This window comes from Cynoglossus semilaevis, chromosome 15 (genome assembly GCF_000523025.1).
Source record: "Cynoglossus semilaevis isolate Cse_v1.0 chromosome 15, Cse_v1.0, whole genome shotgun sequence".
In the NCBI taxonomy this organism is placed as follows: Eukaryota; Metazoa; Chordata; class Actinopteri; order Pleuronectiformes; family Cynoglossidae; genus Cynoglossus; species Cynoglossus semilaevis.
Genome location: NC_024321.1, coordinates 4,391,349 through 4,402,684, shown reverse-complemented (window position 1 = coordinate 4,402,684; position 11,336 = coordinate 4,391,349). Strand labels below are relative to the sequence as shown.

The following is an 11,336-nucleotide window of genomic DNA, read 5'->3' as shown; positions in this document are numbered from 1 at the left end:
GGTCCAATTTTCCATTTAGTGATTTTGTAGCAGTCTCTCTCCCCACATCTTGTAATTTACCTCCCCCTGCCTCCATTACACCCTCTTGTTCTCCCCTGGTTCTCTTCATGTGCACCACCTGTGCTGTACTGTTCCTCTCTGGTTCCCCGTGTCCTTGGCCAGATAGTCTATTATGTTCCACCCATACTGCCACACAGGTTCTGTGATTATTTCTCCCTTTAGTTACATTTGTAATAGACTTGGAGTTGAAAAATCCAGAGATGTTTTGATGGAGTAGTTTTTCATTTCCTGTGATCTAAAAGCTGTTAGAGTTCAACTTAAAACACCCAGAGCACGACCTGCAGGAATGTGTGGGGGATGTTTTTACCAAATGTGGAAAAAAGGACTTTTCTTGTTATTTTTGACAACACGTCTTGGGTTGAAACAAAGTCCTGTCTAATGACTCGACTCCTCCACTGACCTTTGCTTTAATGCATGAACTTTGAGGTAAATGGACTGTTCATTTAAAAAGGTGTGCGTTGCATCATTTTAAACCTATTTAACTGTAAAATGTTGGAGCTTGAGTTTTAATATCTTCATCAATATTATCTATGTTCGTAGTTCGTAGTTCAGATGCAGTGTCAGAAAGGTGAGAAAAAAGAAATGTTTCCTGACAAAAGTACAGCCTCCACTCAATGGATGTTGGTGGGCCTTGTTTGGATTCAGTACCAGAACTAGTACCAATGATTGTCGACTCAGACATCTACATTTGTAGGTTCCACACAAAACGTTGACTTCTACGTTGAATACAGCAATAATTAGAAGATCATATTCAAGAGATCCAGCAGCTTGACTGATAACTGCAGGGTTTAATCGGGGCAGCTAAATGGAACTGGACCATCACTGATTTGACTAATTGCACCTGTGAGTTTTTTCACACAGATTTGTTCCCGTGTCCACGGTGAACAGCGACTTTCCACAGTACGTCCAAACCGGAGCGCTCTCCCTCTTTCTCTCTCTCTCTCTCTCCCCCCCTCGCTCTCCAACAGTGCGTCCTCGTCGGTCACTGTGCGCTCTCCTCCTGGCTCTTCCTTCTTCTGCGTCTTTTACGCACAGACGCGTCTTTCTTCTCCACATCCGCGTCGCTCTGCTGTTTCTTTCCGGCCACAGTTCACCTCCAGCCGCCGCAGTTACTGTCGTTTTCTCTCTCTACTTTGCATTTCAGTTTCGTTAGTGTGACAAGTGTCGCGCTCAGTTCGGAGCAATACATATTATAAGAAACCTTTTTCGTTTTGGCTCATGGAGGATTTAGTGTCGTGACATGCGTTCAGCGGCAGTGGCAGAAGCAGCCGGCGTTTCAACAGAGAGATGGTGAGTTCTCCTCACTCCTGTCCTTTCGGTTCATCACTTTTAGTGTTAGTGTGTCGCTTTATTTTGGTGTGTGGAAATTATCTATATGATAAACGAAGGAAGGGATGTGTGATTTGGAGTCTCTGGTTTTCACACGTGCATTTCAGTTCGTCAAAATGAATGGAAACGATGGCAGGGATTTCAAAAGTAGATTCTTTGAGTTGAACGGTTCATTTTTAGAGATAATTTTATTTGTGTTAAATAAACGGAGCAAAGAACAATTCTTAGAAAATGTAATTTTCTTTTTTTTTTAATTTCATCTTTGTGGCTCACGTGTTGAAATAAATACACTTAATATGATTCCTTATTAAGAATCATGACGTTGATAGTTACAATTTAAGTCAAGAAAAAAACGAGTCAATTTACTGTTTTAATATTGTTCTACTTATTCGACCATTTGAAGAATATGTTTGCAAAGAGACACTGACACAGTAGTATAAGTAGACAATTTGTTATAATTCATATTAAAAAAGCAGTTTATAACTGCAGGTAAATCAGGTCACGGTCCAAACGTTTGTAAAAAAGGGTTCAGGTTGGTGAAAAACTATTCAACATACAGGTGTGTGAGTGTGAAGGATTCTTTTTCACAGTACGTTGACTATATGATGGATTAGAGTCGTGTCCAGGGTAAAACCCTGCGTTTGCAGCTGACATAAGAGGTGAGAGCGGGAGGCTGGGTAAAAGCCACAGAGATCAACAGTGTGTGAGTGTGTACTGGGTGTGAAATAATTTGACAACTGCTGTACCAAATTGCATCACCTGATTGAACTGATGAGAAAATGAATCACTAAAATGAGAAGAAATCTCTGTGCAGCGTGGTCCGGGGATTCACAAGTAATTTGTGTTTTGATGTGATGGAATGTCTGTAAGTTGTGTGTCTGCAGTAACCTGCTGGATCTCAGATGTATTTTTTATTTAGACGCCTAGACTGAATTTATGCCAATCGTACAGTTGTTATTTTAGATCTTTGAACTTAAATTCGATCTCATTTAAATTGTATATTTTATTTGTAATTGTAATGATTTTTTTTTCAATTGAATGTTTCAAAAAATATCATTCAACCTCTATGTGTTGAAATCTATGCTTCTCATTGATCCGCTCTTAATGGGGATTTTCCATGTGTTCAGACACTCTGCAGGCGATCCTCTAGAATGACTGTGATGATACTGCGCTTACTGCAATATGAAAAGTGGAATACCGCTCCTATTCCTTCGAAATGGAGGGTGATTTTAATTTTTTTTAAAATAGTTTTTATTTTTAGTTTTGCCATGTGTAGGCATTATCTTTTTCTTTTTTTTTTCTTATCTTGAGTGTACTGTGGATGAGGGATGGAGGAGTGTTATCTTCCAAGACAAGGTTGAGGGTTTGATCTCATCATAGTCCATACTCCAGCCTCAGGGTGAGGCCACCACGTGTGCCCTCTTAATGCCAGTCCCAGAGCCAGCATGTAGAATTGCTGGAGGTTTGCGTCATAAAGGGGTATTTATCATAAAAACCTCTGCCAAGTCATGTGTGCGGGATTATGCTCGGTGGCAAGAAGAAGCATGCTGCTTGAAGTGATTTTATTTTAATGTATAAAAGGCTGGTGGTCCCTGCTCTCACAGAGTGACTTGTGGTATGCTTTGCATAGGAAATGGATCCTGTAGATGACTACACATAAGCGAATCCATTTGTGATGTTGTCTGCATGGTGGCGTATTGGATTATCACTGTACCCTGTGATTGTCTCTCTGCATAAATATCCTGTCACTCACGCATACATTTTTTATACACATTTCCATTTTGCTCCCTGGCGTCTTTTTCCATTCATTTAAACTGTATTTATTTGCAACTGAATCCTGTTGCAGTGCATTAACGTTGCAACATTTATGGATCTGACATGGCGTTAGTGAACATGTGTTGATGAAAAGTGCAGGGAGAGTGTGCGTGCGCACACACACGGAATGATATGAAGATCAGAGGCTCACAGCGGTGTCTGTCCAACACACACACACACACACACACACACAGCCACTCCTGCTCACCCTGGAGAGCCTGCAGTTGAATGACCATGTGAGATTGGAAGCCTGGAGCGCAGCCAGCGAGCTCTAGTTGCTGTTTTACAGTCGAATGCAAATCACAAGTTGTGCACAAGTGTGGGCGTCGGGCCTGCTCCAAACAAATCCCTTCCTTCTCCTTTAAAAAGAAGAGAAGAGAATCAAATATGTTTAATCCAATTAAGCTTTTTTTTTTGCTTTTGCAACATCCACGTCCTAATATCTACACTTAGAGCATGTACAGAAGGAGCGTGACGATAGGAGGATGTTTAGGAGTGTTTAGGATGAGATGCAGTGAAGTAGCTGATCATTATCATTATCATCATCAGCAGCAGCTCTTGTTTCCTGAGTCAAGTTGAGGATGTGGATTTCTCCGCCCACTCTCCTACGCTGAGATACACTCATCCAGTAGCACATATTGCAGTTGTTGTCTTCATATTGACCTACAGCATGAAGCTTTGTTGTGTGTTATGTCTAATCCAAGGCACCAGGGACTGTCCAAAATTATCAACATACAGTAGTTTAATATACTTAAGGATTGTGCAAAATCTGTTTCCACAGTCTCTTTATTTTAACTGCATTTTTGCCGTAGGAATGGACACGTGACTAGCTGACCTTCAGGGTGGCAGAATAAGTCTTTCCCCCACTAGCTTTGAATGTCAAGTTATATTTTTTTCTGTTTACATCTATCCCTATAAGACAACATGTTTATAACCAGCCATCGTGTTAAGTTGATAGTTTAAAATGTTTTTAAAACTAGTTTTTGGGTTTAGAGGACAATCATGCATGAGGCCTTTGGAACCCAAAAAGAAAAGGCTAATGGCATCTTTAATAAGAAATTTGTCATTAATTTTGACATTCTATCAAATTTGTCACACTGGAGGAGACTCCAGGGGGAGAAGCAGAGATCACTGGGAGAGACCATTAATCTTGTTTGGACTTTGATTGCCTCGGGAGTCCCTGGGAGGAGCCGGAGGAGGTGACAGGGAGGACATTATGTCACTTTCTCCATGCTGTTTCATCCTAAGGTGGATTCCTGGCATTGGTCTTATTTGTTTATTAATCTGCTTGTCTATGGGAGTAGATGCATTGGACAGTTAGAATATTGAAGCTGTTTGATTAAAAAAAAGACTCTAAAGAACATTTTCATTGACCTACGTATGTAACAGGAAACTGGAGACCTGTATATATTAGCCTCCAAAAGATTTCCTTTCAACATACTTCCAGACTTACTTCACATTTGCAACTGGATAGTGTTGTTCCTTTCTTATGTACCATCTATGATCAGAGCTGAGTTTCACCCATAGATCCATAAATACCACACAGCTGCATTTCCGTCTGTACGCCGTCGGCCCACCTGTTGCAGGTGGTGGTCTAAGAGGTGTGTGTTCTTACTTTTTCTGAGAGACAAAAAAAGATAAATGCTCTCTTTGGTTTAAGAGCTGCTCATCTCTCTTGTTTACTTCGACTCCCCACTGCACAGGCAGCACTTTATTGGGCCGCAGGAACTTCACTGCCAGGGAGTAGTTTTCTTTCAAAGCCTCAGTTCAGCACAACAAAACAGTGTGATTCCAAAGTCGGGGGCGTCTGATGACTAATGCGTTCTGTCTTTGAACTGGTGTTTTTTGTTTTTTTTAATGTACTTCATCATGATCACTGAGCTGTATACTATGTTATGTAGCTTTTGCAATCACATGTCCTTTGTAGTATGGACTATATTTAGAACCAGAGAACACGTTATGTTTGTATAGAACTGTCAATAAGCCACATGTCAGGGATGTGATATTGATGACTGTGGCTACATATGGGCACTGAGGCACATGGTACAAACAGGAGCAGTCGGGACGTACTGTGCTGACAGTAACAGGCTGGACACCACTCACACTAAGTAACACTAGTTTTATAATATAAAATATATTAATCGCTACAAGGTATACCAATATATATTGTCAAATTCTAATGGTCAAGGGAAAAACTAGTTTGCCGGTTAGATTCCCAGTTTTTCAATCTGGTGTTTGGATTTGTGCATTTAGCATCCCTCAGTACAGTCTATAACACTGTACTGGAGTCTGCCCCCTAGTGGTAAGATAAGTAGTACATTCTTTTTCAACAAGTTAGTTATCTCGATCATGTTTTGATGTCTTCTGCACTCAGTTTTAAAATGTCCCTGTACACATTAATAATATACATTTTGCTATTGGTAAAGTGTATACTGGTATTGGTAAACCCTCTGCAACTTTATGTTAATCTTGCCTGTGAAACTATTCAATGCTGACTGGACTTTTGCATTGAGTATAGGCAGCATATCTTTATCATACATTGAGAAGAAATTCCATTGGTTAATTTGCAATATTTTATTTTGTTTTTCATGTGGAAAGTAGCTTTCGTCCTTTCCCATTGGAACATGTCTGCAGTGTTTTATTATTCAGATTCACTCTCACATTCAAGGATTAAGTGAGTTGTCATTATTTCCATTTTGTTATGCACCTTGCCGTTGTGTTAATTTTCTTTGTTTGAGCAGGAGAAAGTGTGTGTATTATCCCTTTCCTTGTGTAGTGTTCACACAGTGTGTGGGCTGCGAGAGTAACAAAAAGTAGTGGGTAAATTGCTTATTTCCATTTTTTATTAAAATATTTATTAATGCCAAGACTACATTCCAGTGGACAGACAGTATTATTTTTCAGACTCTTAAGCTCAACTTGTCCTGTTTTGGGGCCAACGTTTGTCCCAGAGTCTGGCCATATGTTTTGGTTAATTGTGGAAGTTGTGTTTGAATCGAGTTTGGCAACAAATATATTATTGTTTTATTGAAGGTTGGAGATGTGGCTTAATTTGTTCTTGGTAGTTGGTGCCTGTATGCCCTTACATAAACTGTCTACTCACTAAGGCTGCAGATTCTTTTTTTAAAGTTAACTTTTCACTGTTGACTTCTCAGTGATGTCTCTACTGCTTTCAATTTGTTTTTAATTTCTTTATTTATTCATGTGATTCTAAAGCATTTATTGAGTTTCAGTGAACTCTGGGACCTTGCTTTGTTAGGTTGGGTTTCAAAAAAAGTTATTTAAATTGCAACTGTTTATGGAAAGAAAGCAGAGAACAAACAAGGTTTTGTTTTTAGTAGTGATTAATTATGCTTATGAATTATTAGTAATTAGAAGCAAAAGTGTTTCTGTTAATGGGTTTTTAGCCTGGAGCTAGTGCTAAATGACGGCTGCTGTCGTCCTATCAGAGCTTTCGATGCAGACACACCCAATATAAGAGAATTTCTCTCCCTCGTCAGACTCATTTATGTCCTCTCACACTCCCATTTACAAATGTACTTGGCACACTAAACTTTCTAACATGTACTTTGAGATAGTAACAACCAAATTCTTATTAACTCATTTGACACCAGATTTGTTACTCAAATGCAAGTTTGCGTGAGAAAGTGTGAGGCAGCTATACCGGCTTCACACGCCAGTAAAACCAACAAACTGCTCATCATCTGAGAACAAGAGGCTAACTGAGGCCAGAGCCAAAACGACACTTCTTATCTGACTCAGTTCCTCTTACAAAGCTGCAAAACTTCCTCAAAATGCAATAAAACTAAAATTAACCGTTGGGTAATTCACATCACATTTATGACAGAATCAAATATCATTATGTTTCATTCATTCATTTCCACTGATTAACTCTATTGTGTTAATTAATCATGAACTTGAAAATGCGTGCCTTAAACATGGTTTTGAGAAGTTGCAACATCAGCCGTGTGTAAATGTAATATATGAAGGGACAGACAATTGACTTTGGCAGTCCCCCCCCCAAAGAAGTTATAGGTGTGTTATTACATTTCAGATTATAAATGTCAACTCTCTGGTGTGTGCAGTGTTTTAATTTTCTTCAATAGAGACAGACACAGACTGTCAGTAGAATCCAGCAACTAGGACTGAACCAATAGCAAAATTGTAATTTATTCGTCATTTGCCATTTAATTTGTTTTAAAAATGTCAACGTTACATTCCATATAAATGTCAACAAATGCTGCTAGTAAATGAGACAATGTGTATTTGTGGACAAAAAAAAAAAAACTACTACCTGACAATTTATTCAACACTCATGGGACATATGACCAGTACTGTAACATTTCCGTAATCATGATCCTCTTTCCGTGAGGCACAAGTGCTAACCACTCTCACCATGTGGCTCCAATAAAGAATTGATTATATATGTTTTTTTAACTTTACAGACACCATAGTGTCATTGATTATCTGAAAATTGTCTTGACCGATCATTTTACTAAACATACATAGGCATGAAGAAACACAAACACACACAAAAAAATTATCCTAACAAAACAATGCAATGTCACAGCAGGAGACATGTTTGGGAATGTATCAGTAGCAGAATGGGAACACGGTGGAAATCTCTCCAATCTGTTGAAAAGCCGTCTGCACATCACAACCACTGAATGGAGGTAATTAGCTCCAGTTCTTGACCCGCTGTCAGAGCTGCCTCTGAACGCCACTTCAGATAAACAGGGAGAGGCTAAAATCAGTCAGTGTCTTCTCAGGAGGCTGAGTGAGGAAGGAGCAGAGCGCCTTTCAAGACAACGATGGTTAAATTAGTAAAAGGCTCAGGGAAACAAATAAAATCCCTTTCCGAGGACATGAGAGCTCTGGGAATTAACAGCCAACATTAGCAGACACAGTAAACTGATACCAATGTATTTCTAATGAGGATTTCCCACTCTTAGTTGTTGTTGGGCATGAAACAGACATCTGATGCAAAGGAGTTGATCTGTGACAGAAGAACAGCAGGAGACTGGGAGTTGAAAGGGAAGGTTTATAAGACTGTAGTGAGACCTGCTATGATGTATGTACCAGAATGGACAGGATTAGATCAGACGGACAGTTAAGGTGAAGCAGTTTGGAGATAAAGTTAGAAAGGCGAGGTCGAGGTCGATGGTTTGGACGTGTACTGAGGAATGATGGTGATTATGTAGTAGGATTTTAATTCTTCTCCAAGGAGGAGAAGGGGAAGACCTCTGAGGAAGTTTGCTGAAGTTGTAAAGGAAGACTTGGAGAAAGTTAGTGTGAAAGCAGAAGAGGCTGCGGGTAGAGTTAGGTGGAGGCAGATGATCTGCTATAGCGCCCCCCTGAAGGTCTTGAGTCTGTGGTAATTACATCATTGTCTTTAGTGGCCATCTTACGTGAGAAGGTAAATATACCTGATTGGTTAGCTTTTGTTTTGGAGAAAGCTGAATGAATGAGTCGTGATCAGAGTTTGCCTTCAACAATGACAGCTTTTCTTCCTTACATTCTGTAACTATCCGGCTCAGCCTGCAATGTGAACGGCACCTGCCGTTCGTCATCTGGGGCTTGATGATGACCTTTTAATTTTAGCTATAAAAGGATCATAATGCTGGTGGATAATAAACGGCCACTGTGAACCAGCTGGCTTAAAACAGAAAAGGCTACAAAGGAGGCAACAGCAGTTAGAGATGGAGAGACGAGGGAGACAGCAGAGAGATGGGGCGGGCAGTTGATAGCGAATGAAAGTGTGTCTGTTTTTTGGTATTTCAGCCCAGATGGCAGAAAAGATAATTCCATTCATTTCCATTCAGCTTGAAAATAATAATAAAAAAACAAACAAACAAACAAAAGACAAACAATATATTTTTTTATGACAGTGTCAGAATGTAGTAGAACTGCAGCTGTAGATTGGTTCATAGTTTGGACTGAGGTTTGCACTGCTGCTGCAACAGTAATGGAAAAATGTAATTTTAGGCTGTTGATTTTTTCTTTTTACCTAAATACAGAAGAGTAATATTAGGGAAACAAACAAATAACCAGATCCAAACCAATATTCAGGATGTTACAGAGAAAAACTCACCCCATGATTTTGAAAATCCTAAAACCTTTAATACCTAAAACTTCTGAAAAAATAATCTAAATGAAAAGCTTTAGCACAACAGTCAGAAGAAATAAAACGTTCCAAAACAGTGTTTGTCTTGTGCAGCACAATCAACCTCAAACAATACATGTAATCATAACTGAAAAAACCCCAAAACAAAACAACAACAACAAAAAGATTTAAGCGATGGTATCATTTGTTTATTACTTCAAAAGTGATTTGTATGGTGATTTTATTAAAATATATATTCTACTTTGAAAAGTTTAATTTAATTTTTATCAAAAATAAAATGTTTCACTTTGAAGTCTGCATTCAAATTCTATTATTTTTTTTGACACCTGGCGATTTAATTTCCTCCAGTGACAGAAACCAAACAGGAGAGGTACCAAATGAAAAGGCACCTGGTTTTGGCCAAAACACATTGTCGACTACAGCAATCGCAGGTCATGCTTTTTTTTTAGGAAGTAGCTATGCCAGGACCAAGGGCCTTCCTTTGAGGTCACTTCAGGCCAACTTTTATTTTAGTGCACATTTGTTTAATAAACTGCATCATCACATTTCTTCACAATGTGATGACAGGGTTGAAATTTGACATGATTGTTAATAAACACAAGCTGGTGTTTAATTGGAAGATGGTGTGACACTGTAAAGTGTTTTTTTCTTTTCTGCTTCCTGCTGCTTTTACATGAATATATAAACAAGAACTTGTTTTAGTGATTCTAAAATCCTAAGTTGTCAAAAAAAAGGTGAAGAAACTGCTGATTATAACAACATTACTTAAAAATTCTACTTATATTTTAGATAAAGAAATTTCTGTACATGACTCGTACAGAGATCTAATTCTCGGCTAGTTCTGCCTGTACTTCTTGTTTCTAAGTCACTCCAAAATAGGAGCATCAGCAGAGGTTCCAAAATGCATTAAATTAAATTAAATTAAATGAATTAAATGCAGCTCTTTATTATTTATACATTCAGTCTGCAGGCTGCTGGAGTCTGCCTTCACCTTCTGTAAAAATCACTCTTTACTTTTTTCAAGCTGGACTACGGGGCTACACTTCATGGCTCTTCACTGTGCTTGTGTTTTGTTCCAACAATGTTCAACGCTAAAGTGAAGTGTTTGAGCCTTTTTGAATGAAGTGCATTTTCATTCTTGAAATAATTATATTGGCCTTCATAGCTAGGACCTAAAAAAGAAAAATACTATGAAACCACTGGGATTGGTTACAATTTCCTTTTGTCCTTAAATCACAATTTAAGGAAAAATACTTCAGCTAAAAAGAGAGAGTAGAGCTTGGGGAGGAACCCAATCAAATACAGTGCTGATCCGCATGAGGTGCTGGGTCCTGAAGAGGGAACAGGTTTTAAAATAGTTCAGCACCTGCAGGTGGGTCACAGGAGTCACTGCTACATTTGAAGAATTTGCTCTCAGATGTAAAATATGGTAAATTTACCAGTTACTAATATTAGGTTACATCATTCTGTAAAAAAAAAAAAAAAAACAACTCCCAGGAAAGAAGGAACAGTTTTATGCTCCAGCCTATCTCTGGAGCTATCAGTTATCTATGTTTTTAATATTCCTGATTTAGGTATCGCCCTAAGTTGGACAATAAAAGTGCTTTGTCTGATTTCATTCTGCAGGCACACATTTACATACTGCTGCAGTCTCCAGACTGCTGCCTATTTACATCAACATTTACATTTCCTCCATTTGGTTAATGCGTTGGCCCCTGGATTTACAGATTTGAATCTTTAAGCTTTGAAATGCTTAAAGTAAAGACTGAAAAATAATTCGAGTAGACAAATTCTGAAATTCAATTTTATCAAGAATCGTGAGAATTGACAACAACCAAAAAAAGATGAACGATGTAACATTTCTTCTCATACTCAAATTAAATCAGAGGACAGTAATTCTAACAGTGATAGAACTGCAGTAAAGTTTTTTTTTTATATTAGACCTCGAAAAAGAAGGGGTGGAAATTGGAAACATGGGAGGAAACTGAGATGATACATGTAAAGTACT

General features: G+C 38.6%; 1 protein-coding gene across 7 annotated transcripts in view; it reads left to right on the top strand.

Annotated features, from left to right (window-relative positions):
- Nucleotides 1-338: 338 nt before the first annotated feature.
- htr4 (5-hydroxytryptamine receptor 4) overlaps nt 339-11,336 on the top strand; it is an 85,855-nt gene continuing 74,857 nt past the window's right edge. For all 7 annotated transcript variants that reach the window (XR_003051972.1, XR_003051971.1, XR_003051973.1 and 4 more), the window contains exon 1: nt 339-1,350. The gene's annotated coding sequence lies outside the window, so the exon portion shown is untranslated. The remainder of the gene's footprint in view (nt 1,351-11,336) is intronic.